Source organism: Protopterus annectens, chromosome 2.part0 (genome assembly GCF_019279795.1).
Source record: "Protopterus annectens isolate FY-2018-M chromosome 2.part0, PAN1.0, whole genome shotgun sequence".
Taxonomy (NCBI): domain Eukaryota; kingdom Metazoa; phylum Chordata; order Ceratodontiformes; family Protopteridae; genus Protopterus; species Protopterus annectens.
Window position 1 is genome coordinate 1,827,828,720 of NC_056728.1, and position 27,000 is coordinate 1,827,855,719.

The 27,000-nt window shown below is 37.5% G+C and overlaps 1 protein-coding gene across 3 annotated transcripts in view; it reads left to right on the forward strand.

Annotated features, from left to right (window-relative positions):
* LOC122793646 overlaps positions 1 to 27,000 on the forward strand; it is a 1,742,332-nt gene that overhangs the window by 1,665,658 nt on the left and 49,674 nt on the right. The gene's annotated exons all lie outside the window — the stretch shown is intronic.

The following is a 27,000-nucleotide window of genomic DNA, read 5'->3' on the forward strand; positions in this document are numbered from 1 at the left end:
TATATATATATATATATATATATATATATTTATATATGGGTCTACTTAAGAACGTTGAAATCTCAGAAGATTGAAGACAACATCGTAGAGATGAAATCAGCAAAAACCCACTTCAATGAAAGACCGGATCAAAGAATATCTTCCCAGGGTAAGCAACTACTAACACCAAACATCATGAAAATGAAACTGCACCATCCCCAACCCACCCAGATGGGAGGCTATGCCCCACATCCCCAACATGGGGGGGCTGCACCCCCCACCCCCACTAACTAAATATGCCAACTCTGAGATTCCACTATTATTGGGAAAAGGGCAAAATTCACCTTGTTGGGCAACAGGTTACTTACTTTGGTAGTACATCTGCCAATTGGGTCCTTCACTAAAATGAGTTTTTGCTGATGTCATCTTGACGATGTTGTCTTTGATCTTCTGGGACTTCGGTATTTTCAGGTAGACCCATATATATATATATATATATATATATATATATATATATATATATATATATATATATATATATATATATATATATATATAAGTAACTGTAATGATTCACTAAAGGAATTATTAAACTAGATGTCATTTTCAGCTTTGACAGATTCAGCGTGTTAATGCAGTGCTATAAGAAGATGGGCACCAGGTATATTATATATTATAAGAAACCTTACTAGTATGTTACATGAAAGAGATATAAATTTGGTGACAGCAAGTCAAAATGCTGAAATGAAAATGTGCTGAGTACCAGAAAAATCTCAGCAAGCTTTAGTTATGCAAGTAGAATATGAATAGGTATAGTAAATGTATCATGATTAAAAAAAAAATAAAACTTTAAGTTAATAACAATTGGCTTAAGAAGTAAGGTTTGGAAGTCTGAGCAGTAAATAAGAGATCTTGTGATGACAGAAAAGCATTTCATAACAATGCTGCTGGAGAATTTTTCTTAAGTCCAAGAAAAAAAAAATTGTCATAAATAAAATGAAATGTTGTTCCTTAAAAATTTTGATTGTACATGATTTAGAAACAACAAAAAAGAAAACAGAGTCATCAAACTGACTGATGAAGAATGGGTCTGGCAGTATATTATGCTTGCATCTTTTTAGTGGCAGGGTATTTATCAGGAAAATGCAAAGCAGAATGTGCACATCTAAGGCACCTTGGTTGGGTATTGGTTAAATTTTAGCCACAGAATTACCATAATGCTGACATGATGATGACTTTTAAATACATCCAGGTGCACAATTATCAGTTTTACTTGAGTAGTTGCTGTGGTTGATATATTGCGCTAAACAGAGTTTTCCAAGTGCGTTACAAGTATGTAGACTTTTGGGGAACAGTTATTCTATTATTCCTTCAGGTAGTCTAAGTAATCTGTTCTGTTGTAACATGTGCACATTCATTCATGCATCATCCTGTCTAATTGAAGAAACCTGCTTTTAATTGCTTCATAGAAAAAAGAAGTTATATACTTACCATAATGTTCCATCTGTGTTGTTGATCTTCATTCTTCCTCAACAAATGGGTTCAGGTCCAGTCTGTTGGATCCAATTCGGCTGATGCTAAAGCTCGCAGGCACCAGATCTCTCAAGCTTCTCCCTTACCCACAATGCACCTTCCAAATTACCTCAGATCTTGTTTGATGCTATATTAGCATAGGAAGATGAAAATAATTATGGAAAAGCATATCCAAAGTCATAAATACATATAAAACACATATATTTAGAGACCATGTAAATACTCATTCCACCAGAAGCCATAGACGGAGGTTGATGGGAGGGAACTTGAGGAAGAATGAAGATCAGCAAGACAGATGGAATCTTATGGTAAGTACATAACTTCTTTATCTGATGTTGTCAATCTTCATTCTATCCTCAATGACTGGGACAGTGTTCCTAGCTACTTGTAACTTTCCCCATATTAGCAACCTCACTCCTCATATTTAAAACCAAAATCTTATCAACTATGTTTCTATGAATCCATGATTCCTTCTCATGCTTTCAATACAACCAACTAATGCACTTAATCTAAAAAAGCTTCCTCCCACTGACACTCTCCCTTGTTTTATGCCACCTCTCTTTTCCCCTCTCAACAGCCAGAAGTCCCCCATAGCTGTAGGAAATATGCCTGAAATTATAGGGCCACTTTGATAGAGTGGATCATGGGGGTTAAACTCCACCTATTTCTTAGAAAAATGGGCATCGGACACAAACCAGGGAGATCAAAACCCTCATGCTTCCATTACACCATCTTCTAGTAAAGTCAGCTAAAATAGCTTTTGGGCCCATATCCCAAAAATATTGGTTAAAATCCTTCCTTTAATAATAAGGCCTATTATTTTCTACATCCTCATTATAAGCCTAGGCTTAGGAACTACAGTAACATTCATAAGCTCCAACTGACTACTAGCCTGAATTTGGTTAGAAACTAACACAATAGCTATTATTCCCCTAATATGCCAACACCATCATCCATGAGCAAATGAAGCATCAACATAGAACCAAATGATGCCCTACCTGTGGAGACCAGATCCAACTTGCAATGAGTGATAAAGGTATGAGGCGTAGTCCAAGCTGTTGTTGAACAAATGTCATCCATAGACATCCTAGATTGAAAGTCCATGGAAGCAGCCACAGATCTAGTGAAGTGTGTTTTCAATGAGTGTGTAAGAGAAATGCCCAATTTAGCATAGACAAAGGAGATGCAATTTGTCAGCCACTTTGATAGAGTAACTTTGGAAATCAATTTCCCCAATTGTGGTATAGAGAAGGAGAAAGTGAATAAATAGTTTGTCTGCTTTCCTCATTTTTTTCTGTTCTGTGCAGCTAGAATTGCAATTTATTTATTTATTTAACATTTGTTTACGAGGATAGTCTGACTGGGTTAAAAAAAAAGTGGAGGCCTGGGGAGAAAAGATCCACCAGGAGAAATACATAGCAGTACAGAGATATTATAGTTGTTGCTTATATACAATACAATATACATCATTAGTAACAGGAGCAAAAAAAGAGAAGGATTAGAATATAACAAAAACTTGCAGGATAGTTATGGTATTTAAAATGACATGCTGATAACTTGATAGCACATATTACAGAGACATTTATACTAGAGAAGGTTTTTCATTGTCTATGAAGATCAAGTAAATGTAGGACATATTCTCCTTTCTTGGTAAACTTAGGAAAAAACACTGATAGATTGATAGTACTATTGATGTTGGATTCTGACACCACCTTTGGAAGAAAAGACAGGTTGGTACGTAAGGTCACTCAATCTTTGTGGAAAAACAAGTAAGGAGGTTTAGAAGATAGAGCTTGGATCTCAGAAATTCTTCTTGTAGAGGTAATGGCAACCAAGAAAATTGTTTTCCGTGAAAGACATTAAGGTCACATGTAGCTGCTAGTTAAAAGGGAGGTTGTGTTTGAGACTGAAGAATCAAATGCAAGTCCCATGGAGATGTAGGGTCTTTAAAAGGAGGCTTTAGAAGGAGTGTGCCTTTTAAGAAAGCCTTGCTCAATTTGTGAGAAGCTATGGGTGCACCATTCAGTCCTGTATGGTAATTTAAAATTGCTGTTAGCTGTACCCTAATGATTGAAGTACTGGCACCATCTTGAAAAAGGTGAGCAAGGAAACCTAGAATGTTATTAATGGAAGATGAAAAACAGTTAAGATTATGTTGCTGAGCCCAAATGGCAAATCTTTTCCATTCGCTGGAATATGTTTTCCTTGTTGAGGGTTTATGGGAAGACAGAATTATATGTAGGACAGGTGATGAAAGCATAGACTGTCTGGGAACTAAGGGAACTAGAAAAGCCAAGCAGTCCGCTTAAGGTTTTGTATATCTGGGTCTGATATGCCCATTGGTTAAACCAGGAGAGGCCATAGGAAGGGAAACCAAATTTGTTGAGGCTAATAGGGGGCAATGAGGATCACTGTGCTCTTCAACCTGTTAGCTTTCTGCAGAAATTTGGGAATCAATGGGGTTGGTAGGAATGGATAAAGGAGACCAGGGGGTCAATCCTAAAGTAGAGCATCCCTTGCTGACTGCCCCTGTGGGGTAATTAGGGTAGAATAATTGCTGCACTTGTGTAGGGAAGAGGCAAAAAGATTGCAGCATGGCTGGCCCCATTGATGGAAAATTTCATCCACCACTTTCTTGTTGAGGGACCACTCATGTGGAAGCAGAATGCTCCTGCTCAGTTTGTCTGCAATCACACTGGATCTCCCTGGAATGTGGATCACTTAAAGAAAGCAGTCAAAAGAGATTGCTCACTGCCAGACCCTCTGTGCTTCTTAACACAATGGGTAAGATTTGGTTCTCCCTTATTTGTTGATGTACAGAAAACTGACATGCTGCCCATTCCAGCAATAGAAATCTGTCTTGCAAGTGTTGGTAATTTTTATCTGATATGGCACTGACTGATGGAAGATTGACCATTGAGTAGCCAACATCCACTGTAGGATCCACATGTAAAAGCTGGCCAATGGAACTAAGGTTGTTGCTGCTGCCATGAGGCTTAGACTTCAGACAACTGTGCGGTCTAAGACTGATGTGTTCTCTACAGCCTTCTTGACCTGTGACCTTGTTGCTTGAACTCGGTGTGGTGAAAAGAAAGCAATGGAGGTCTTTGCATTGAGCAGTGCTCCAATAAATTCCAATGTCTGAGTTGGTTGAAGTTGTGATTTTTTTTTTTCCTCAGAAATTTTTTATTTTGATTATTAGCCAACAGTAATAAATAGTTTTACAATGTAGAATCATATTAACTATGGAGATAACTATGTACATATTTACATACAGCCTGACATGAGTAAATTGATGATATCAAATTAAACAAAATAAAGATATTTAACTTAAGAATGATTTATTTAAGAGGAGATTAGGTCCATTTGTAGAGTATCTACCAATGTCAAAACTTTTCTCTCCAAGGATTATTATTTAATGGCATTGGAAACAATCTTAATTCTTTGGTTTTAACTTCCATAAACACTGTCTTCTTTAATAAGCATAGAAATTATTCTCTTCCAGGTACTATGGTAGATTTCCACCTCTTTGTTATGCATTTCCTAGCTATAGCTAATATTGTCCATAAAACGTAAAGATTAGTTCTTTTTTGATAAACCTCTTCAGATATATTCAATAAAATTAAAGCTTTGGTCAAGACAAAATTATCTGTACAAATAGCCTGTACGAAGTTATTAATATTTTCCCAAAAGGGTTTAATTTTTATACATTCATAAAAAAATATGAGACCAGTCAGCTTTAACAATCTGTTGACATCTCCAGCATACTTATCAGGAGTTAAGAAGGATCTATGTAGGAATTTCCAGGTAAATATTTTCCAATACTAAGAAATGGAGGTTAATTTTACTGAAGGTAGTATATTTGACTTATTTTCTGGGGTTAATTGAATCGAATATCCTCTAGTAATAAATTGCCAATATGTTGTTTTGGGTGCTGTTTTGTAGTTTGTTATTAAGTTGTATAAGTAAGAAGTTCCATTCTTCATATTTTCATTATTATAAATAATTTCAAACAATCTACTTATAAACTTAGATGAAAATGATGAATTATTTAATACTCTACATAGATCCTTGGAGAATGTCAATATATTCTGAAGCATTAACCATTCATTAGAGTTTAATTCATAAGTTGACATCATAGGTTCATAGGTTCATAGGTTTATACTAGGCTATCTGCCCTAAGGCATTTATAAGCCTAGCCCAAATTTTTGTGGCTTATGCCACCCCTTATATGAAAAAATACTGTGCCCATTAGTTTGTTGTGCCTCTGTCCAGCAGTGACACAGAGATGATTCCCGGGATAAACCTACGATCTCCCATCCACAGGTCAAGATTTCTCTTGAACAGAGCCAGCGAGGTGCTCTGCCTCACATGGACCGGGATTTTATTCCACAGCATAGGGAGTCTCTGAGTGATAAATCTATCCCTCCAGCACGTCCTATTTATATCCGTGCTAAGGTTTAAGTCGCTTGCTCTAGTGGTTTTGGTGGATTTGGATTTTTGAGGTGGAGCATGTCCATTAATTCCGGGTTGGACATGGCCTTGTATGTCAGGCACATGTCACCTCTGAGCAGACGGTATGCAACTGAATAGAGCTGGAGTTTCTTCAATCTGGCAGCATATGACAGATTTTGGAGTCCCTTTATCCTTTTGGTGAGGAACTTTGGGGTCTCTCCAATTGCTGCAGATGTCGGGTGAGATACATCCCGAATGGGGCATTGTACTCGATCATTGGTCTGATAAGTGAAGAGTACAGGGGAACAATGACCTCACTAGATCTGGATGTGAATCCCTTCATGATCAGGTGGGCAATGTAGGAGGTCTTTCTAACCACTTTAGCAACGTGAGTGTCAAAAGAAAGGCCACTGTCAACCTGGGTCCCCAGGTCCCTGATAACCTCTTCTGTGCTTAGTGGATTGCCACCTATATGGTAGCTTGGGGTTACCTTGTTTTTCCCGAAGGGTATGACTATACATTTTTTGGCGTTTAACTTCAGGCCATGGCTCTGGCACCAGCTATCTGTTTCCATGAGTCCCTTCTGAAGGATATCCGTGTCCGATGCACTTTCCACTATGGCGCCCATATTGTATATCCAGAACTTTTTGATTTTTTTATACAGTGGAGCCAACAAATTAGTTTTTTTTTGTTCCCAGTGAATAAATACTTCTTTATGAATTCTATCTGGAAAATTTTTTGTAATGCTGAAGGGAATTAATATTGGAAACCAGATCTTTAATTCCATGTTCATATTTATAAACTTTCTAAAATGATCGTATAAATGATTTATTACAAATGTCTTTGTTGGTTTAGATGTATTATATTGTAGATTTATACACAATGAATACCATAGTATATTATTCATATCTATAATAGAAGTATTTTTAGTAAGTTTATTTTCATTTAATAGAATCGTTGTATGTAATTTTTTCCAGTCAGATGTGTAACTAGGGTTAATCCATTCAATCACAGTTTTGAGTAATGTGGCATTTATATATGATTCAATGTCTGGAAAATGTATTCCTCCCTGATCCCATTGCCTTCTATGATGCGCATAAGCAATTCTGTTTCTTTTAGGGTACCATAAGAATCTTAGTAGTGTTGATGTTATTTTCTTAAGATAGGATCTCTCTGGGATTAACAAAATAGCCTGTACTATATATAAAATTTTAGGGAGAAGAACCATTTTAATCAATTGAAGTCTATCTTCAAAGACTAGAAACAGATTATTATATTTATTCACTAGAGAATCTATTATGTCAATAATCCTTTTATAATTATTTTGTATTATATCTTGTATATTGTCATATAAATCTATCCCTAGGTATTTTATTATTGTAGCTTGCATTCCTATGATACTATTCTTATCTACTTGTATGTCCTTTTTTTATTTAATAATAGATATTTAGACTTTTGATTATTACAGCAAAGACCTGGAATCTTATAAAATGTCTCTAAGAGAATATCTAGTTCATCTAAGAACTATTTTGAGTTCAATAGAGTGAGAAGTACATCATCAGCAAAGAGCATGACCTTAGTTATATTGGTCGAATATATTTAATCCTTTTATCTTTGGATTGTTTCGTATTAGTATAGCCAATAGTTCGATAGCCAGTACAAATAAAATGGGTGACATTGGGCATCCCTGTTTAGTACCTTTCATAATTTGTATAGGTTCTGAAGTAAAGGGTCCTAATTTGACATAGGCTAAATTATTTTTGTATACGTTTTTAATAAATGTAATAAAGGGAAGAGGGAATGCATAAGCTTCAAGAATTCTAATTAGATAGTCCCAATTTAAGGAATCAGTACTGCGGTGGTGGTGCTGCGGTAGCGTTGTCACCTCACAGTAAGACGTTGTCCTGTTCGATTCTCAGCTAGAACGTCTTCTGTGTGGAGACATGCTTGAATGGGTGTACCTTCATTGAAGGTTGTGCATCAGGGCCAGCAACTCAGCACATAAAAATCTACTGCCAATCATTAGCGGACCGGAGTTCCACTGTGGCGACCCCTAACTGGGAAAAGCTGAAAGACACAAGTCCCAATTTAAGGAATCAAATGCTTTTTCAATATCAAGTCCTATTATCAAGGCTTCTATATTTTCTTTATTTAGATTTTTTTATTCTATTTACCAGGATGGACATAAACATTTTATAATCATTATTTCGTAGTGGAATTGGCCTATATGAACTGCAAAGGCTAGCATCCTTATTTTCCTTTAAAATGGGTATAATTAAAGAATATTTCCATGAAGGGGGAGTAATTGCATGGGTCTGAATTTCAATTAATGTCTTATGTAGCAAGGTGATTATATTTCTGGGAAATAATTTGTAAATTTCTGAAATTAAACCATCCATTCCAGGAGATTTACCAGATTTACTGTCTTTAATTTTATCTGCGATCTCTTTGAGTGTAATAGATTTTTGTAAATTTCTTTGTAAACTATCAGGTATTGATTTAATATTAGAGATCATATTTCCTAAGAAGGAATGGTCAATTGTATTATATGTATCTTTATAATGATTACTGTAATAACATTTGAACGCATCTACTATATCTCCTATTTCCAAGACCTTCTTATGTCTTTCTTCGTGTAGGATATTAACAATGGAATTAGATTTTGATTGCATTTTGACTTTAACAGATAAGTTATGTAGGTGTTTCGGAAAAGTAGCATAAGAGTTTATTTTTAACCTTTCTATGGCTAAATTGGTTTTATGACTTAAAATATCAATATATCTTTTATTTAGCTCTTCTATTTCCCTCTTGTTCTCAATTGTATTAGAGTGATTTTTTTGATTTATATAATGTGAGTTTCCTTTGTAATTCTTGTAGTTCAGATTCCCATTATTTGAGTTTATTTTTATACCAGCCAATCACTTTTCCATAAATATAAGCTTTTAGTGAATCCCAGACCATTACTATATTTACTTATGAATTATAGTTTATGTCTAGATAGAAATTTAGTTCTGTCACTAACCATTGTTTAAATTCTTTAATTTTTGTAACGTATGAAGATATTCTAGAAAGGAATGTTAGTGGTTTAAAATCTACTTATATTTTAAGAACTAGTGAATTGTGATCTGATAGAGGACATGGGATTATTGAAAAAGAAGTAGTTTTGTATTGAAGATCTTGTGATATAAAAAGTTTGTCTATTCTGGTTCGAGTTCCAAACCTATAATCTTGATGAGAGAATGACAAGGGTTATTATCAATAACATTAAAAGTATCTATCAATTTTAATGACTCGGTCCATTTTTTTTGTATTTTTGCAGTAGCTGTTAAACGTGGAGATTTTTTATTGGTAGTTTCAGAAGTGTCAGTTAGACAATTAAAATCCCCTCCTGTTATTAGATTCCCTCTGGAAATGTTTATGATTTGGTCTAGATGCTTCTTAACTATTCCTGTCCCAATACCAGGAAACCAGTATAAGTTAGCTAATGTCCATAACCTATTATTCAACTTCAGTATGACTATAGCTATAAGCCCTTCATTATCGATATATTTATAAACTATTTCAGGGTTTAGGGAATTATTTCTCCATAAGATTATTACTCCCCTTTTCTTAGATTTAAATTTAGAGCATGCTAAGGTCATATAATCACATGGATTCAACTAAAATTATCATTAATTTTGAAATGAGTTCCCTGCAAAAGATTAATTGGGGTCTATTTATCTTTAAATATATTAGTAAGTTAGATCGTTTATTTGGATTATTTAATCCATTTATGTTTAAAGATAGTAATGTGATATCCATGCCAAGTTATTTTATAGAAGTATTTAAAGTGTCAATATATTTTCCTGAATTCATCTCCTTTACATAAAATTAAAAAAATATATTAGTTTGTAAATATCCATCTATCTCTGTGTAAGATGTTAACTTTAACATAATCCAAAAACGTACCACGGAGCCCTTGTACCAGCAACAACAAGTAGGTAGTCTTAACGAATTTTATTTATCACAAACGTTTTCGCCGCACTAAGGTGCAGCTTCCTCAGAGAAAACAAATTAACAATGAGGTAAAAGTGCACGCCCCTTTTATACAAGGCAAAAGGGAAATGACAACATAGCAAGGTAAAACTCATTGTAGTAATTGGAAAGCAGGTATAAACCTTCACAAGAACAACTTGTTCCTCAAAAAATATACAAACATTAATTCATGTTAGTAATAACCATTTCAAAGTGTGAAATGTTACCAAGAAAGTAAGCATAAAAATTAAAATAACATATTTAAAATTCTTAAAATATGTAAATGAAATCATGACATTAAAGTGAAAATTCAACATAAAAGGTCATTCAAATAGCAACTCATAAAAATAAATGTAATATGCAGTAATGGATTAAATCTTGTTAAAAAGTAATGGTAATCCATTATAAGTATAAAGCATAATGAGCATCTATGTGCCTTAAAGATATTATTGTATAAACAACAGTAATAATTAAAATCTAGACAGTAATAAACATGAGAAGTGCTACACCAAAGGCACACCACATGAAGTCAGAAACAAAAACACGCCACATGAAGTCAGAAACAAAAATATATTATATGTATTCTGGGAAAAATCATATGTATGCAAAAGTAATTAAGGTATACATACATAGGAAGGTACTACCTTAAATAACTCCTCAACTTGAGTACTGCTGAGATGTTACAGTTTTCATTTAAACCCGGTAGCAAAATGCGCCTAAACGCAGTTGCCACTCCAGTTCACGTACTTCTAAGAGTAAAGTTATTGGGCCTCCCGGATGTTATTGGTCACTTGGTCTATGGCCATAAACGAAAGAGTGCCCAGGATGGCTGGCAATGTGTTTAGCCAAAGCATTAACATCAGAATTTTTCTTAATTGCATACATATGCTCGTAGACACGGTCCCTAAGTCTGCGATCAGTCTTCCCAGATAGAATGAGGGACAGCAATCGCAAGGGCCAGGTATACAACTGATCTACTTTCACAGTTGAGTGGAGCTTGGATTAAAATTTCCTGTCCCTTATAGTATAGGTCTGCCCTGCTCTCATTTTATAACACCAATTGCAAAACCACATGGGTACATCCCTGTACGCCTGTTGAAGGTTTTTTTAGTTAGGTCCCTCTGTAAAAGTTCCTTAAGGTTATTATTTCTCTTAAAGACAAAGTTAGGACAGAGGCCTAATTTCTCAGAGAGGCCAGGACTCCCTACGATAAATTGCCAGTTTTTCTTAATCAATGCAGTAGTAGTCTGAGTGTTGAGGCTAAATGTATGAACGTAGCTAATGGCAAAATCGTACATGGTTGGTCAGAGAGGTGTCATTAAGAGAGGGGAACCCACAGTGGGTGACAGTAGTGTGTTATTAGGACTAAGGTCAAGCAGTGCATGGCTTTGTAAGATAGGTTTATAAACCCCATTTACCCTTTTAGCTGTAACTTCCAGCCTAATTTCATCAATTAGATTCCTCGGTAACCCCTATTAAGGAACATATTACACAAAAGTGTGCATTCGTTCTGAAAGGTGTCAAAATCACTACACATTCTAACAGCCCTAACCATTTGACCCTTCACAATAGATTTCTTTTGTTTGAAGGGATGGTGGCTTGTGAAGTGCAAGAACGAATTACAGTAGGTTGGCTTTCTGTAAACACAAGATGTGTAAGAGTTCCATACCTTTCTCAACTTTACATCGTGATAGTCGATTTCTAAAGATGAAAAATAAAAAGTTAATTTCAAGAAGTCAGACGCACCATTAAGAACCTGTAAGAAGTCAGCAGCTACAGTGACATTACCATGGAAGAGGATGAAAATATCATCCAGGTAACGTGTGTAATATTTCACTGTCTGCATCCTTTCACTAGAAAAGAGAAAGTTCTTTTCCCAGAAGCCCATAAAAAAGTTGGCGACAGAGGCCCCACAAGGCGAGCCCATCGCCACGCCTTTTTCTGTAAGAAATAATCCTTATCAAAAGGAAAAATTACACGAAAGGACTATGTCCAAGACTTCTGTGACCAAATCAATTTCAGTCTGTGGTGCTCCGCAGTCTAAAAGTAAGAGAGAAATCCATTCCACAGCTTCTTGGTGTGGAATGGAGGTGTATAAGTCAACAACGTCGATGGTGAGAAAATTGTTCCCATCATCGAACGGGATGTTGTTGAAATTGTCTAAGAAAGACCAGGAATCTTTACATACACCCCGAAGGTCCTTCAGGTATTTAGACAGGATAGTATCCACCAATCTAGCTAGGATATGTCATAGATGATCTACCATCAACCAGCGCGACGATAGGGGATTATTAATATCCTTATGGACCTTGGGGATGCCAAACATGACTGGGATTTTGGCATTGAGATGTCGATGTAATTGTAAGTTTCTAGGTCAATCTTACCCTGCAAAACAAATCTCGAAACACCCTCATCATACTATGGGTACGATGTATTTCATTAAGAGAAGCAGGGAATAGGCAGGTGTATTAAGGACCTCACGCATTTTTTTGTACAATAAATTGTCCATAATTACAAGTCCGCCTTTATCAGGTTTAACTACTCGAACTGGGTAATGGCATAATTCATCTAAGAGGGAGACTTGTTCTTTGGTAATGTTATACCGAGGGTTTCGCATAACTATTACATGCCTTAAAGGAATGTCTGATGTCTGCTTCACAGACCCTTTCAAAGAGCTGAAGTGTAGGGTGAATGGGGGTTATACACACTCGGTAGTTTTAGAGAGTCATGTGGCAAGGCAACTTCATTACTAAACAGTAACTTGAAGTTTAACTTTCGGACAAAACATTTTAATTCAATAAGTTCCTTGGATATGTCACCCATTTTACTAGGGACAAAGGTGTAACCAAGGGCAAGTAACTCAACTAATTCCTCCCTTAATTCCAAATCTGTAAAATTGTAAATAGTAAAGTCCCTTTATGTTAAGTATAATTCTTGGACCTTGGTGTAGGAGACAGGGATTAAGGTCAGCAGTCGTAGAGAAAGAAGAGTCACCTGCTGTGTGGGAGGAATGTGAGTCCAGACAGTCAAGAACTGAGAGACCAGGGAAGCTTCTTCCGCTTCTATCTCTTGTTGTGAAACTGTCGATGGTTGCGGTTGCCTAAAAACTGTTGTTATTTTTGTTAGTATTGATCCTATTTGTGTTGATGTTATTGTTGCCCTGATTACCCTTCTTAAACCCTTTAATCCTGTCACTGCGTCTAGGGCCTACCTCGTCCACTCCTACCTCGCCTTCGTGAAGGTGAGGACTGGCTGAGACAGGATGAGGTGCAGGGTTAGGTGTTCCTGATGGGTACTAGTAGTAGTATTATGGGGTTCAGAAGCCTGTAATTTAGGATATGCAACGTTGTCCTGATAAGCCAATCTGTCTCTGACTAATTTTTATTTTTGTTAAGCTTTAGTTTAACAAGAAGCGTGTTAATACTAGAAAGGGTACGGTCATAATCGAACCTGTACCTTACAAAATTCAAGTCTGCTTTAATCTCCTTGTCTAAAACATCAATCTCCTTCAGGAGAACACAAACATGTTGGTTATAATGTTTCACAATAAGCTGTAACAGGTCTAAACCTTGCTGTTGAAATAAGTCTTTTAAATCACAAAGAAAGTTAGTGTTGTTGATTAAACCTGAAGGAGAAAAAGTACTACGTAGACCTTTTGGAACAAGTTTCTCATGAATGCACTGGTTAAAGTAACCAATCTCAAGCTGTAACTTTTAAGTTTGAGAATTTTACTGTCAAAGATCTTTAATTTGTTAGACAATGACTCATTACTTGAAATGGTATCATGCTGATCAGCTGTACTTTCCATAGGGTTAGAAAATACAAAGTTGTCCGTATTTGTCATCCATTCAGAAAAATGAATGGAGCATTCACATTGTCAGTCTGGCCTGGAAGAGAGCCAGTGTTAACAGCTGTAGCTATACGTAAGGAAGAAGTTGCAGGCCCAGAGGGCCAAGCAGAGTTAATTGTGTTGTAATTAGCTGACTGTTCACCACTGCTATTAATGTCTGCACCTAATAAAAGGGCAGGAATACCATTAGGAAAAGTACCTGTAGTTGCCTCCAATCTTGTACCGCTAGTAACAAGGGCAGCAGATGTAGATGTAGAAGGCGGTGGTGCTGTATTCATTTGCAGAATGGAAAGGTTGTCCTGCTGGTATTGAAGAACCAGAGCTCGCCTGTGTAGTATTAGTGGCTGAAGAGCCTTGAGTAGATAAAGGTATAGCAGCTACCTGTCGGTTCCTGTTGCCATTAGTACCTTCCAATAAGTCAAAGCGTGCATTAAGCTTGTCGAGTCTTTCCGACAATGAAATCAGCAAGGCAGGCACATCAAGCAGTGGATTAGACTGCACTTCCTTCACTCCAGAATTAAGAGAGATGCGAGGGCTGCTGGGACTAACAGGGCTCCCCGTGGCCATGAAAACAAACAGGCAAATGCAAATGACAAAAAACAGTTGAAATCCAAAAACGTACCACGGAGCCCTTGTACCAGCAACAACAAGTAGGTAGTCTTAACGAATTTTATTTATCACAAACGTTTTCGCACTAAGGTGCAGCTTCCTCAGAGAAAACAAATTAACAATGAGGTAAAGTGCACACCCCTTTTATACAAGGCAAAAGGGAAATGACAACATAGCAAGGTAAAACTCATTGTAGTAATTGGAAAGCAGGTATAAACCTTCACAAGAACAACTTGTTCCTCAAAAAAAATATACAAACATTAATTCATGTTAGTAATAACCATTTCAAAGTGTGAAATGTTACCAAGAAAGTAAGCATAAAATTAAAATAACATATTTAAAATTCTTAAAATATGTAAATGAAATCATGACATTAAAGTGAAAATTCAACATAAAAGGTCATTCAAATAGCAACTCATAAAAAATAAATGTAATATGCAGTAATGGATTAAATCTTGTTAAAAAAGTAATGGTAATCCATTATAAGTATAAAGCATAATGAGCATCTATGTGCCTTAAAGATATTATTGTATAAACAACAGTAATAATTAAAATCTAGACAGTAATAAACATGAGAAGTGCTACACCAAAGGCACACCACATGAAGTCAGAAACAAAAAACACGCCACATGAAGTCAGAAACAAAAAAATATTATATGTATTCTGGGAAAAATCATATGTATGCAAAAGTAATTAAGGTATACATACATAGGAAGGTACTACCTTAAATAACTCCTCAACTTGAGTACTGCTGAGATGTTACAGTTTTCATTTAAACCCGGGTAGCAAAATGCGTCTAAACGCAGTTGCCACTCCAGTTCACGTACTTCTAAGAGTAAAGTTATTGGGCCTCCCCGGATGTTATTGGTCACTTGGTCTATGGCCATAAACGAGAAAGAGTGCCCAGGATGGCTGGCAATGTGTTTAGCCAAAGCATTAACATCAGAATTTTTCTTAATTGCATACATATGCTCGTAGACACGGTCCCTAAGTCTGCGATCAGTCTTCCCCAGATAGAATGAGGGACAGCAATCACAAAGGGCCAGGTATACAACTGATCTACTTTCACAGTTGAGTGGAGCTTGGATTAAAAATTTCCTGTCCCTTATAGTATAGGTCTGCCCTGCTCTCATTTTATAACACCAATTGCAAAAACCACATGGGTACATCCCTGTACGCCTGTTGAAGGTTTTTTTAGTTAGGTCCCTCTGTAAAAGTTCCTTAAGGTTATTATTTCTCTTAAAGACAAAGTTAGGACAGAGGCCTAATTTCTCAGAGAGGCCAGGACTCCCTACGATAAATTGCCAGTTTTTCTTAATCAATGCAGTAGTAGTCTGAGTGTTGAGGCTAAATGTATGAACGTAGCTAATGGCAAAATCGCGTACATGGTTGGTCAGAGAGGTGTCATTAAGAGAGGGAACCCACAGTGGGTGACAGTAGTGTGTTATTAGGACTAAGGTCAAGCAGTGCATGGCTTTGTAAGATAGGTTTATAAACCCCATTTACCCTTTTAGCTGTAACTTCCAGCCTAATTTCATCAATTAGATTCCTCGGGTAACCCCTATTAAGGAACATATTACACAAAAGTGTGCATTCGTTCTGAAAGGTGTCAAAATCACTACACATTCTAACAGCCCTAACCATTTGACCCTTCACAATAGATTTCTTTTGTTTGAAGGGATGGTGGCTTGTGAAGTGCAAGAACGAATTACAGTAGGTTGGCTTTCTGTAAACACAAGATGTGTAAGTGTTCCCTTCCTTTCTCAACTTTACATCGAGGTAGTCGATTTCTAGAGATGAAAAATTAGAAGTAAATTTCAAGAAGTCAGTCGTACCATTAAGAAACTGTAAGAAGTCTGCAGCTTCTGTGTCATTACCATGGAAGAGGATGAAAATATCATCCAGGTAACGTGTGTAATATTTCACTGTCTGCATCCTTTCACTAGAAAAGAGAAAGTTCTTTTCCCAGAAGCCCATAAAAAAGTTGGCGACAGAGGCCCCACAAGGCGAGCCCATCGCCACGCCTTTTTCTGTAAGAAATAATCCTTATCAAAAGGAAAAATTACGAAAGGACTATGTCCAAGACTTCTGTGACCAAATCAATTTCAGTCTGTGGTGCTCCGCAGTCTAAAAGTAGAGAGAAATCCATTCCACAGCTTCTTGGTGTGGAATGGAGGTGTATAAGTCAACAACGCCGATGGTGAGAAAATTGTTCCCATCATCGAACGGGATGTTGTTGAAATTGTCTAAGAAAGACCAGGAATCTTTACATACACCCGAAGGTCCTTCAGGTATTTAGACAGGATAGTATCCACCAATCTAGCGCTAGGATATGTCATAGATGATCTACCATCAACCAGCGACGATAGGGGATTATTAATATCCTTATGGACCTTGGGGATGCCAAACATGACTGGGATTTTTGGCATTGAGATGTCGATGTAATTGTAAGTTTCTAGGTCAATCTTACCCTGCAAGAACAAATCTCGAAAACACCCCTCATCATACTATGGGTACGATGTATTTCATTAAGAGAAGCAGGGGAATAGGCAGGTGTATTAAGGACCTCACGCATTTTTTCGTTGTACAATAAATTGTCCATAATTACAAGTCCGCCCCCTTTATCAGGTTTAACTACTCGAACTGGGTAATGGCATAATTCATCTAAGAGGGAGACTTGTTCTTTGGTAATGTTATACCGAGGGGTTTCGGTATAACTATTACATGCCTTAAAGGAATGTCTGATGTCTGCTTCACAGACCCTTTCAAAGAGCTGAAGTGTAGGGTGAATGGGGGGGTTATACACACTCGGTAGTTTTAGAGAGTCATGTGGCAAGGCAACTTCATTACTAAACAGTAACTTGAAGTTTAACTTTCGGACAAAACATTTTAATTCAATAAGTTCCTTGGATATGTCACCCATTTTACTAGGGACAAAGGTGTAACCAAGGGCAAGTAACTCAACTAATTCCTCCCTTAATTCCAAATCTGTAAAATTGTAAATAGTAAAGTCCCCTTTGCGGTTAAGTATAATTCTTGGACCTTGGTGTAGGAGACAGGGATTAAGGTCAGCAGTCGTGCTAGAGAAAGAAGAGTCACCTGCTGTGTGGGAGGAATGTGAGTCCAGACAGTCAAGAACTGAGAGACCAGGGGAAGCTTCTTCCGCTTCTATCTCTTGTTGTGAAACTGTCGATGGTTGCGGTTGCCTAAAAAACTGTTGTTATTTTTGTTAGTATTGATCCTATTTGTGTTGATGTTATTGTTGCCCTGATTACCCTTCTTAAACCCTTTAATCCTGTCACTGCGTCTAGGGCCTACCTCGTCCACTCCTACCTCTTCGTGAAGGTGAGGACTGGCTGAGACAGGATGAGGTGCAGGGTTAGGGTGTTCCTGATGGGTACTAGTAGTAGTATTATGGGATTCAGAAGCCTGTAATTTAGGATATGCAACGTTGTCCTGATAAGCCAATCTGTCTCTGACTAATTTTTTATTTTTGTTAAGCTTTAGTTTAACAAGAAGCGTGTTAATACTAGAAAGGGTACGGTCATAATCGAACCTGTACCTTACAAAATTCAAGTCTGCTTTAATCTCCTTGTCTAAAACATCAATCTCCTTCAGGAGAACACAAACATGTTGGTTATAATGTTTCACAATAAGCTGTAACAGGTCTAAACCTTGCTGTTGAAATAAGTCTTTTAAATCACAAAGAAAGTTAGTGTTGTTGATTAAACCTGAAGGAGAAAAAGTACTACGTAGACCTTTTGGAACAAGTTTCTCATGAATGCACTGGTTAAAGTAACCAATCTCAAGCTGTAACTTTTTAAGTTTGAGAATTTTACTGTCAAAGATCTTTAATTTGTTAGACAATGACTCATTACTTGAAATGGTATCATGCTGATCAGCTGTACTTTCCATAGGGTTAGAAAATACAAAGTTGTCCGTATTTGTCATCCATTCAGAAAAATGAATGGAGCATTCACATTGTCAGTCTGGCCTGGAAGAGAGCCAGTGTTAACAGCTGTAGCTATACGTAAGGAAGAAGTTGCAGGCCCAGAGGGCCAAGCAGAGTTAATTGTGTTGTAATTAGCTGACTGTTCTCCACTGCTATTAATGTCTGCACCTAATAAAAGGGCAGGAATACCATTAGGAAAAGTACCTGTAGTTGCCTCCAATCTTGTACCGCTAGTAACAAGGGCAGCAGATGTAGATGTAGAAGGCGGTGGTGCGCTGTATTCATTTGCAGAATGGAAAGGTTGTCCTGCTGGTATTGAAGAACCAGAGCTCGCCTGTGTAGTATTAGTGGCTGAAGAGCCTTGAGTAGATAAAGGTATAGCAGCTACCTGTCGGTTCCTGTTGCCATTAGTACCTTCCAATAAGTCAAAGCGTGCATTAAGCTTGTCGAGTCTTTCCGACAATGAAATCAGCAAGGCAGGCACATCAAGCAGTGGATTAGACTGCACTTCCTTCACTCCAGAATTAAGAGAGATGCGAGGGCTGCTGGGACTAACAGGGCTCCCCGTGGCCATGAAAACAAACAGGCAAATGAATTTTGTAAGGTACAGGTTCGATTATGACCGTACCCTTTCTAGTATTAACACGCTTCTTGTTAAACTAAAGCTTAACAAAAATAAAAAATTAGTCAGAGACAGATTGGCTTATCAGGACAACGTTGCATATCCTAAATTACAGGCTTCTGAATCCCATAATACTACTACTAGTACCCATCAGGAACACCCTAACCCTGCACCTCATCCTGTCTCAGCCAGTCCTCACCTTCACGAAGACGAGGTAGGAGTGGACGAGGTAGGCCCTAGACGCAGTGACAGGATTAAAGGGTTTAAGAAGGGTAATCAGGGCAACAATAACATCAACACAAATAGGATCAATACTAACAAAATAACAACAGTTTTTAGGCAACGCAACCATCGACAGTTTCACAACAAGAGATAGAAGGAAGAAGCTTCCCTGGTCTCTCAGTTCTTGACTGTCTGGACTCACATTCCTCCCACACAGCAGGTGACTCTTCTTTCTCTAGCACGACTGCTGACCTTAATCCCTGTCTCCTACACCAAGGTCCAAGAATTATACTTAACCAAAGGGACTTTACTATTTACAATTTTACAGATTTGGAATTAAGGGAGGAATTAGTTGAGTTACTTGCCCTTGGTTACACCTTTGTCCCTAGTAAAATGGGTGACATATCCAAGGAACTTATTGAATTAAAATGTTTTGTCCGAAAGTTAAACTTCAAGTTACTGTTTAGTAATGAAGTTGCCTTGCCACATGATTCTCTAAAACTACCGAGTGTGTATAACCCCCATTCACCCTACACTTCAGCTCTTTGAAAGGGTCTGTGAAGCAGACATCAGACATTCCTTTAAGGCATGTAATAGTTAAACCGAAACCCTCGGTATAACATTACCAAAGAACAAGTCTCCTCTTAGATGAATTATGCCATTACCCAGTTCGAGTAGTTAAACCTGATAAAGGGGGACTTGTAATTATGGACAATTTATTGTACAACGAAAATGCGTGAGGTCCTTAATACACCTGCCTATTCCCTGCTTCTTAATGAAATACATCGTACTCCATAGTATGATGAGGGGTGTTTTTCGAGATTTGTTTTGCAGGGTAAGATTGACCTAGAAACTTACAATTACATCGACATCTCAATGCCAAAAATCCCAGTCATGTTTGGCATCCCCAAGGTCCATAAGGATATTAATAATCCCCTATGCGGCGCTGGTTGATGGTAGATCATCTATGACATATCCTAGCTAGATTGGTGGATACTATCCTGTCTAAATACCTGAAGGACCTTCGGGTGTATGTAAAGATTCCTGGTCTTTCTTAGACAATTTCAACAACATCCCGTTCGATGATGGGAACAATTTTCTCACCATCGACGTTGTTGACTTATACACCTCCATTCCACACCAAGAAGCTGTGGAATGGATTTCTCTTACTTTTAGACTGGAGCACCACAGACTGAAATTGATTTGGTCACAGAAGTCTTGGACATAGTCCTTTCGTGTAATTTTTCCTTTTGATAAGGATTATTTCTTACAGAAAAAGGCGATGGGCTCGCTTGTGGGGCCTCTGTCGCCAACTTTTTATGGGCTTCTGGGAAAAGAACTTTCTTTCTAGTGAAAGGATGCAGACAGTGAAATATTACACACGTTACCTGGATGATATTTTCATCCTCTTCCATGGTAATGACACAGAAGCTGCAGACTTCTTACAGTTTCTTAATGGTACGACTGACTTCTTGAAATTTACTTCTAATTTTTCATCTTTAGAAATCGACTACCTCGATGTAAAGTTGAGAAAGGAAGGGAACACTTACACATCTTGTGTTTACAGAAAGCCAACCTACTGTAATTCGTTCTTGCACTTCACAAGCCACCATCCCTACAAACAAAAGAAATCTATTGTGAAGGGTCAAATGGTTAGGGCTGTTAGAATGTGTAGTGATTTTGACACCTTTCAGAACGAATGCACACTTTTGTGTAATATGTTCCTTAATAGGGGTTACCCGAGGAATCTAATTGATGAAATTAGGCTGGAAGTTACAGCTAAAAGGGTAAATGGGGTTTATAAACCTATCTTACAAAGCCATGCACTGCTTGACCTTAGTCCTAATAACACACTACTGTCACCCACTGTGGGTTCCCTCTCTTAATGACACCTCTGACCAACCATGTACGCGATTTTGCCATTAGCTACGTTCATACATTTAGCCTCAACACTCAGACTACTACTGCATTGATTAAGAAAAACTGGCAATTTATCGTGGGAGTCCTGGCCTCTCTGAGAAATTAGGCCTCTGTCCTAACTTTGTCTTTAAGAGAAATAATAACCTTAAGGAACTTTTACAGAGGGACCTAACTAAAAACCTTCAACAGGCGTACAGGGATGTACCCATGTGGTTTTGCAATTGGTGTTATAAAATGAGAGCAGGGCAGACCTATACTATAAGGGACAGGAAATTTTTAATCCAAGTTCCACTCAATTGTGAAAGTAGATCAGTTGTATACCTGGCCCTTTGCGATTGTTGTCCCTCATTCTATCTGGGGAAGACTGATCGCAGACTTAGGGACCGTGTCTACGAGCATATGTATGCAATTAAGAAAAATTCTGATGTTAATGCTTTGGCTAAACACATTGCCAGCCATCCTGGGCACTCTTTCTCGTTTATGGCCATAGACCAAGTGACCAATAACATCCGGGGAGGCCCAATAACTCTACTCTTAGAAGTACGTGAACTGGAGTGGCAACTGCTTAGACGATTTTGCTACCCGGTTTAAATGAAAACTGTAACATCTCAGCAGTACTCAAGTTGAGGAGTTATTTAAGGTAGTACCTTCCTATGTATGTATACCTTAATTACTTTTGCATACATATGATTTTTCCCAGAATACATATAATATATTTTTTGTTTCTGACTTCATGTATGGTTTTTGTTTCTGACTTCATGTGGTGTGCCTTTGGTGTAGCACTTCTCATGTTTATTACTGTCTAGATTTTAATTATTACTGTTGTTTATACAATAATATCTTTAAGGCACATAGATGCTCATTATGCTTTATACTTATAATGGATTACCATTACTTTTTTAACAAGATTTAATCCATTACTGCATATTACATTTATTTTTTATGAGTTGCTATTTGAATGACCTTTTATGTTGAATTTTCACTTTAATGTCATGATTTCATTTACATATTTTAAGAATTTTAAATATGTTATTTTAATTTTTATGCTTACTTTCTTGGTAACATTTCACACTTTGAAATGGTTATTACTAACATGAATTAATGTTTGTATATTTTTTTTGAGGAACAAGTTGTTCTTGTGAAGGTTTATACCTGCTTTCCAATTACTACAATGAGTTTTACCTTGCTATGTTGTCATTTCCCTTTTGCCTTGTATAAAAGGGGCGTGCACTTTTACCTCATTGTTAATTTGTTTTCTCTGAGGAAGCTGCACCTTAGTGCGGCGAAAACGTTTGTGATAAATAAAATTGCTTAAGACTACCTACTTGTTGTTGCTGGTACAAGGGCTCCGTGGTACGTTTTTGGATTTCAACTGTTTTTTGTCATTTGCATTTGCCTGTTTGTTTTCATGGCCACGGGGAGCCCTGTTAGTCCCAGCAGCCCTCGCATCTCTCTTAATTCTGGAGTGAAGGAAGTGCAGTCTAATCCACTGCTTGATGTGCCTGCCTTGCTGATTTCATTGTCGGAAAGACTCGACAAGCTTAATGCACGCTTTGACTTATTGGAAGGTACTAATGGCAACAGGAACCGACAGGTAGCTGCTATACCTTTATCTACTCAAGGCTCTTCAGCCACTAATACTACACAGGCGAGCTCTGGTTCTTCAATACCAGCAGGACAACCTTTCCATTCTGCAAATGAATACAGCGCACCACCGCCTTCTACATCTACATCTGCTGCCCTTGTTACTAGCGGTACAAGATTGGAGGCAACTACAGGTACTTTTCCTAATGGTATTCCTGCCCTTTATTAGGTGCAGACATTAATAGCAGTGGAGAACAGTCAGCTAATTACAACACAATTAACTCTGCTTGGCCCTCTGGGCCTGCAACTTCTTCCTTACGTATAGCTACAGCTGTTAACACTGGCTCTCTTCCAGGCCAGACTGACAATGTGAATGCTCCATTCATTTTTTCTGAATGGATGACAAATACGGACAACTTTGTATTTTCTAACCCTATGGAAAGTACAGCTGATCAGCATGATACCATTTCAAGTAATGAGTCATTGTCTAACAAATTAAAGATCTTTGACAGTAAAATTCTCAAACTTAAAAAGTTACAGCTTGAGATTGGTTACTTTAACCAGTGCATTCATGAGAAACTTGTTCCAAAAGGTCTACGTAGTACTTTTTCTCCTTCAGGTTTAATCAACAACACTAACTTTCTTTGTGATTTAAAAGACTTATTTCAACAGCAAGGTTTAGACCTGTTACAGCTTATTGTGAAACATTATAACCAACATGTTTGTGTTCTCCTGAAGGAGATTGATGTTTTAGACAAGGAGATTAAAGCAGACTTGAATTTTGTAAGGTACAGGTTCGATTATGACCGCACTTTCTAGTATTAACACGCTTCTTGTTAAACTAAAGCTTAACAAAAATAAAAATTAGTCAGAGACAGATTGGCTTATCAGGACAACGTTGCATATCCTAAATTACAGGCTTCTGAATCCCATAATACTACTACTAGTACCCATCAGGAACACCCTAACCCTGCACCTCATCCTGTCTCAGCCAGTCCTCACCTTCACGAAGACGAGGTAGGAGTGGACGAGGTAGGCCCTAGACGCAGTGACAGGATTAAAGGGTTTAAGAAGGGTAATCAGGGCAACAATAACATCAACACAAATAGGATCAATACTAACAAAATAACAACAGTTTTTAGGCAACCGCAACCATCGACAGTTTCACAACAAGAGATAGAAGCGAAGAAGCTTCCCTGGTCTCTCAGTTCTTGACTGTCTGGACTCACATTCCTCCCACACAGCAGGTGACTCTTCTTTCTCTAGCACGACTGCTGACCTTAATCCCTGTCTCCTACACCAAGGTCCAAGAATTATACTTAACCGCAAAGGGGACTTTACTATTTACAATTTTACAGATTTGGAATTAAGGGAGGAATTAGTTGAGTTACTTGCCCTTGGTTACACCTTTGTCCCTAGTAAAATGGGTGACATATCCAAGGAACTTATTGAATTAAAATGTTTTGTCCGAAAGTTAAACTTCAAGTTACTGTTTAGTAATGAAGTTGCCTTGCCACATGACTCTCTAAAACTACCGAGTGTGTATAACCCCCCCATTCACCCTACACTTCAGCTCTTTGAAAGGGTCTGTGAAGCAGACATCAGACATTCCTTTAAGGCATGTAATAGTTATACCGAAACCCCTCGGTATAACATTACCAAAGAACAAGTCTCCCTCTTAGATGAATTATGCCATTACCCAGTTCGAGTAGTTAAACCTGATAAAGGGGGCGGACTTGTAATTATGGACAATTTATTGTACAACGAAAAAATGCGTGAGGTCCTTAATACACCTGCCTATTCCCCTGCTTCTCTTAATGAAATACATCGTACCCATAGTATGATGAGGGGTGTTTTTCGAGATTTGTTTTTGCAGGGTAAGATTGACCTAGAAACTTACAATTACATCGACATCTCAATGCCAAAAATCCCAGTCATGTTTGGCATCCCCAAGGTCCATAAGGATATTAATAATCCCCCTATGCGTGCGCTGGTTGATGGTAGATCATCTATGACATATCCTAGCGCTAGATTGGTGGATACTATCCTGTCTAAATACCTGAAGGACCTTCGGGGTGTATGTAAAGATTCCTGGTCTTTCTTAGACAATTTCAACAACATCCCGTTCGATGATGGGAACAATTTTCTCACCATCGACGTTGTTGACTTATACACCTCCATTCCACACCAAGAAGCTGTGGAATGGATTTCTCTCTTACTTTTAGACTGCGGAGCACCACAGACTGAAATTGATTTGGTCACAGAAGTCTTGGACATAGTCCTTTCGTGTAATTTTTTCCTTTTGATAAGGATTATTTCTTACAGAAAAGGCGTATGGGCTCGCCTTGTGGGGCCTCTGTCGCCAACTTTTTATGGGCTTCTGGGAAAAGAACTTTCTTTCTAGTGAAAGGATGCAGACAGTGAAATATTACACACGTTACCTGGATGATATTTTCATCCTCTTCCATGGTAATGACACAGAAGCTGCAGACTTCTTACAGTTTCTTAATGGTACGACTGACTTCTTGAAATTTACTTCTAATTTTTCATCTTTAGAAATCGACTACCTCGATGTAAAGTTGAGAAAGGAAGGAACACTTACACATCTTGTGTTTACAGAAAGCCAACCTACTGTAATTCGTTCTTGCACTTCACAAGCCACCATCCCTTCAAACAAAAGAAATCTATTGTGAAGGGTCAAATGGTTAGGGCTGTTAGAATGTGTAGTGATTTTGACACCTTTCAGAACGAATGCACACTTTTGTGTAATATGTTCCTTAATAGGGGTTACCCGAGGAATCTAATTGATGAAATTAGGCTGGAAGTTACAGCTAAAAGGGTAAATGGGGTTTATAAACCTATCTTACAAAGCCATGCACTGCTTGACCTTAGTCCTAATAACACACTACTGTCACCCACTGTGGGTTCCCCCTCTCTTAATGACACCTCTCTGACCAACCATGTACGCGATTTTGCCATTAGCTACGTTCATACATTTAGCCTCAACACTCAGACTACTACTGCATTGATTAAGAAAAACTGGCAATTTATCGTAGGGAGTCCTGGCCTCTCTGAGAAATTAGGCCTCTGTCCTAACTTTGTCTTTAAGAGAAATAATAACCTTAAGGAACTTTTACAGAGGGACCTAACTAAAAAAACCTTCAACAGGCGTAGGGATGTACCCATGTGGTTTTTGCAATTGGTGTTATAAAATGAGAGCAGGGCAGACCTATACTATAAGGGACAGGAAATTTTTAATCCAAGCTCCACTCAACTGTGAAAGTAGATCAGTTGTATACCTGGCCCTTTGCGATTGCTGTCCCTCATTCTATCTGGGAAGACTGATCGCAGACTTAGGGACCGGTTCACGAGCATATGTATGCAATTAAGAAAATTCTGATGTTAATGCTTTGGCTAAACACATTGCCAGCCATCCTGGGCACTCTTTCTCGCTTATGGCCATAGACCAAGTGACCAATAACATCCGGGAGGCCCAATAACTTTACTCTTAGAAGTACGTGAACTGGAGTGGCAACTGCTTAGACGATTTTGCTACCCGGTTTAAATGAAAACTGTAACATCTCAGCAGTACTCAAGTTGAGGAGTTATTTAAGGTAGTACCTTCCTATGTATGTATACCTTAATTACTTTTGCATACATATGATTTTTCCCAGAATACATATAATATATTTTTTGTTTCTGACTTCATGTGGCGTGTTTTTGTTTCTGACTTCATGTGGTGTGCCTTTGGTGTAGCACTTCTCATGTTTATTACTGTCTAGATTTTAATTATTACTGTTGTTTATACAATAATATCTTTAAGGCACATAGATGCTCATTATGCTTTATACTTATAATGGATTACCATTTTTTTAACAAGATTTAATCCATTACTGCATATTACATTTATTTTTATGAGTTGCTATTTGAATGACCTTTTATGTTGAATTTTCACTTTAATGTCATGATTTCATTTACATATTTTAAGAATTTTAAATATGTTATTTTAATTTTTATGCTTACTTTCTTGGTAACATTTCACACTTTGAAATGGTTATTACTAACATGAATTAATGTTTGTATATTTTTTTTGAGGAACAAGTTGTTCTTGTGAAGGTTTATACCTGCTTTCCAATTACTACAATGAGTTTTACCTTGCTATGTTGTCATTTCCCTTTTGCCTTGTATAAAAGGGGCGTGCACTTTTACCTCATTGTTAATTTGTTTTCTCTGAGGAAGCTGCACCTTAGTGCGGCGAAA